General features: G+C 45.0%; 1 pseudogene; it reads right to left on the bottom strand.

Annotated features, from left to right (window-relative positions):
• Nucleotides 1-472: 472 nt before the first annotated feature.
• On the bottom strand, nucleotides 473-3,623 carry LOC125964102 (UDP-N-acetylglucosamine--peptide N-acetylglucosaminyltransferase 110 kDa subunit-like; annotated as a pseudogene).
• Between the last annotated feature and the right edge of the window lie 532 nt (nucleotides 3,624-4,155).

Raw genomic sequence — 4,155 nt, 5'->3', positions numbered from 1 at the left:
TAAAACCTTATCTCAAGAGAATCATACACACTTCACATGAATAAAAATACCTGAAACCAAACATTTTTAAAAGCTCCAATACCCAAAATATAAAGAAAAATATTAATTCAGAAGACTCAATCAATCCATGATAATCACAAAACGGCTGGGCAATCTCTATCTCCCTTCCACACTAACCATCCATCCCATGGAAGACCAAGGGAGATCAGACCTTCCAGACTTACCTTCCAGACCTTCCAGACACCTGGCTGCTGCAAAATTCTATGGAGACTCCTTGTGGAACAGCAGTTTCCCATCTCTTGTGTCTCTCCCTATCGTGATCACGATCATGCAGGAAGCAAGTCTGGCTGTGCTATTTCTTATCATTGTCTGTCACCCATCCGCAGCATGGTATTGTACAGATAAGGAAAAAGTAGTTCCCTTTCCCCCAGAACGTTGAGGCTCAGGTACACGGTAATTCTCCTGTGCACACAGTCATTATTTAGGCCGACTCAGTGACTTCAACAGGCTTAATCATGTGATCAGGTTTGTTGCCAGCTGCGTAATGCTCCCACATCTGTAGATAGAGCCGCTCTAGGTCCATTGTGTATTGTTTGGTGTTGAACAGAGGGCTAGATGTTCTCTGCTTCCAGACTTTGCCACGAAGTTTCTTCAGGTATTCTAGATCAGTTCCCAGTTTCACAGCTATGTCTTCATATTCTTGTCTACTTTTAGCAATAAGCTCACGACAGCCTAAACAAGTGAGCTGGGAAGCTGCAACTCGGGAAGCAAGAGTCTCTCCTGGCATAGTCACCACGGGTGTCCCTGACCAAAGGACATCCATCCCTGTGGTGTGTCCATTACAGAGTGGAGTGTCCAAGCAGACATCAGCCAGCTGGCCTCTCCGAACATGTTCCTCTTTAGGAGCAACAGGTGAAAAAATGATACGCTTCTGGGGAAGGCCCATATTTTGTGCATACTGTTGAATATTAGGTTCTCCTACTGCTGGAAAACGCAACAGCCACAGTACACTATTGGGAACACGCTTCAGAATATTTGCCCACATCTGCAAAGTAGATGGGTCAATTTTATATAACTGATTAAAGTTACAGTACACAATGGCATCTTCTGGTAACCCGTACTGAGAACGTGTGGTTACAATAATGGTACGGGGAACCTCCTCTCCAGTGGCAGCCTTAATGTTGATCTGGGTAGTTGCCAGTCCATTGCTAAGACTGAATCCATTAATTGTTATCTGAATTTGTCCTCTGTTAATCATTTCAATAACTGCCTCTGCAATAGTATTCATAGGAATGACAGGCATATTAAGAGCTGTATTACTGCTGTCTGCATTGTCTCCTCCATCAGGACATTTCATCTTGACAATGTGCACATCTGGGAGCCTATCAAGAAATGCTTTGAGGTCGATGCCATTCAGCACAATCCGATTGTCATAAATGTGCCCATTGGACTTAAAATCGATGACTGCTTTCTTCTTCAGGTGAGGGAACATATTAGCATGATCACCAATAAAGAAAGTATGGGGCATATAAGCCAGTTTCTCAGAATACTGCTCAGCAACTTCAGCAGGTGAAGTTTCCTGATCTGTGATGATATAATCCATGAAAAGCACGCCACTGGTCCCAGGGTAGCCCAGCCACATTGCCTGAATAGGAGCTGGCCTGAGAGCAAAGAGTTCATTTCGAGCACCCCTGGTATAACCATTCATATTTACAAGGATGTGTATACCATCTTGATGGATGCGATCAGCTGCTTTCCCATTGCATGGAATCTGAGAAAGATCAATGAAATGATGGGCTTCTGCCATCACCTTCGCTCGGAAGTTTGTGCCATCATCTGGGCTCAGGGCATAACAGAATACCTCAAATTTATCAGGATTGTGCATGCCTGGAATAGACTGCATAAGATGAGAAGTAGGATGATTCCCAAAGTCAGAACTCACGTATCCTACACGTAGTCGACCATCACTGAGCTTCAAGTCTTTTGGATGTTCGTACGGTGGTTTGTGAAGGACACTGATCTCATCCAAGCAGAGGTTCCCATGGCTCTCAGCAATAGCCTTCCTGAAGCCATGAGAAAGAGGATAGAGCATACTATGATGAGGCTGCACAGAAGGCAACCTATTCTTCTCCAGCTGGTCAGCCACAATGCTGACCAACTTCTTCATTCGCTCATCATAGTCTGTCCAATCACAGACAATCTGCAGGCAATGAGCCAAATCACAATAAGCGTCAGGAAAATCAGGTTCAAGCTTCAGAGCAGTGCGATAAGAAGCAATTGCTTCTGGAATATTCCCTGAATACTTGTGAATGGAAGCCAGATTGCTGTGGGCATCCGCAAGTGCAGGGTTAATCTGAATGGCACGAGTGTAACACTGCAAGGCTCCCTGAACATCCTGCATCTCCTTTAGAGTGTCTCCCATGTTACAGTAGGCATCAGCAAAGGTAGGACTGATTCGAACAGCCTCCTTATAATGCATCAGAGCTTCCTGCAGTTTTCCCTGCTGCTGCAATACACTTGCTAAATTTGAATGGGCAACAGCAAACTCTGGGAAGACCTCTAATGCTTTACAATACAAGCGAACTGCCTCTTCAATGTTTCCCTGGTCTCCTTTGATATTGGCTAGGTTATTCAGAGAGTCTGCATGGGTGGGACACAGCCGCAGAGCTGTATTATAACAATCTTCTGCTTCGGCAACACTGCCCTTCTCTTCCAGAGCGTTGGCTAGGTTGCACTTAAGCATCAGGGAAATGTGGTTGCAATTCAATAGCTCGCCTGTAGGTGTCTATTGCCAGATCTATCAGGCCTTGCTCATAGTATACACAAGCCAGGTTGGCATGCACCACTGCATGATTTGGGCTCAAGCTTAGGGCACAAAGGTAAGCTGCCACAGCTCTGTCAAAAATCCGTGCCTCTTGCAAGACATTTCCTAAATTGATATAAGCATCCAGAAAATTGGGGTCAAGGGTGACAGCCTTTTCAAAGTGATGAATTGCAAGCCAAATCTCCCCTTGTGCATTGAAAACACAGCCACGATTACTCCAAGCTACTGCAAAGTTCGGTTGCGTCTCCATTGCTTTCAAATAACATGCCTTGGCTCCTTCCAAGCGACCCAGGGCTTTCAGCAGGTTCCCCAGGTCACTGCGAACACAGTACAAATCAGGATTGCACTGAAGAGCAGAGACGTAAGCTTGTACTGCCCCTTCCATGTCGCCTGCTGCTACCAAAGCCGCTGCCAGGTTAATATAACCATCGATGAAATCTGGCTTGAGATGCAATGCATGCCGGTAATGCTCAATTGCTTCCTGCAACTGCCCTCTTTCCTTGTACACATTCCCCAAATTCGAATAGGCTTCTGCCAGAAGAGGGTTCTGTTTAATTGCCAGAGTACTAAAGTGGGCAGATCTGTCCAGCCTTCGACACTGGAAGTGTAGAGATGAAAGTAATAAAAGTACTCCAGTATTGTCTGGCTCTTGTCTCCACAGCTGCATGCAGTGTCTCTCAGCTGCCTCAAAATCTCCTGCCTGATATTCTCGATGTGCCAACTCAGCTAACCCTTGGAAGGAAAGCATACGTTTCGTTGGTTCTGTGCTGTCGGCCACGTTGCCCACAGAAGACGCCATCTGGAGGGTCTGCAGAGAGTGAGAAAAGGGGGTAATTGAGTCCCGCTGCCGCCACTACTGGCAAGAATGTTTCTAGAGGTAGCAAATACGAGGGCAGCAGCCGTACCACTGCTTTGGCAGGCTTAAGCGGCGGCGACAGTTACAGGCACCGAACCTTAGGAACTCTGGTTGGTCGTCTAACTCTCACGCTCTTGAAATCTTCATTCTTAACCCTGCCCTCTTCCACCATTTTTCTCCTAATCAGGGAATAAAAATTACCTATACACTTGCCTTAGAAGAAATCAAAAGTCAGTAGTCCAAACACTTTAAAATTTTGTTTTCTGTCCAGTCGGAAAGGAAATACATGATTGACTTTACTTCATCATTCATATAGTCAATGTGGAAAACATTAGGGCCGTGAATTTCAATACAGTAAGTTCAGAAAATTTTAAATTGGCCTTCCCAAACCACTAATAAGTAACCGATGTTGTATATAATGCTAAAATCTTAGAGACTGAGTTTGATATTTTGAAAGTTCTGAAAGGATTAGCTA

Source organism: Orcinus orca, chromosome 3 (assembly GCF_937001465.1).
Source record: "Orcinus orca chromosome 3, mOrcOrc1.1, whole genome shotgun sequence".
NCBI classification, from domain to species: domain Eukaryota; kingdom Metazoa; phylum Chordata; class Mammalia; order Artiodactyla; family Delphinidae; genus Orcinus; species Orcinus orca.
The sequence above is the reverse complement of the archived record's forward strand: the minus strand, read 5'-3'. Positions and strand labels throughout refer to the sequence as shown.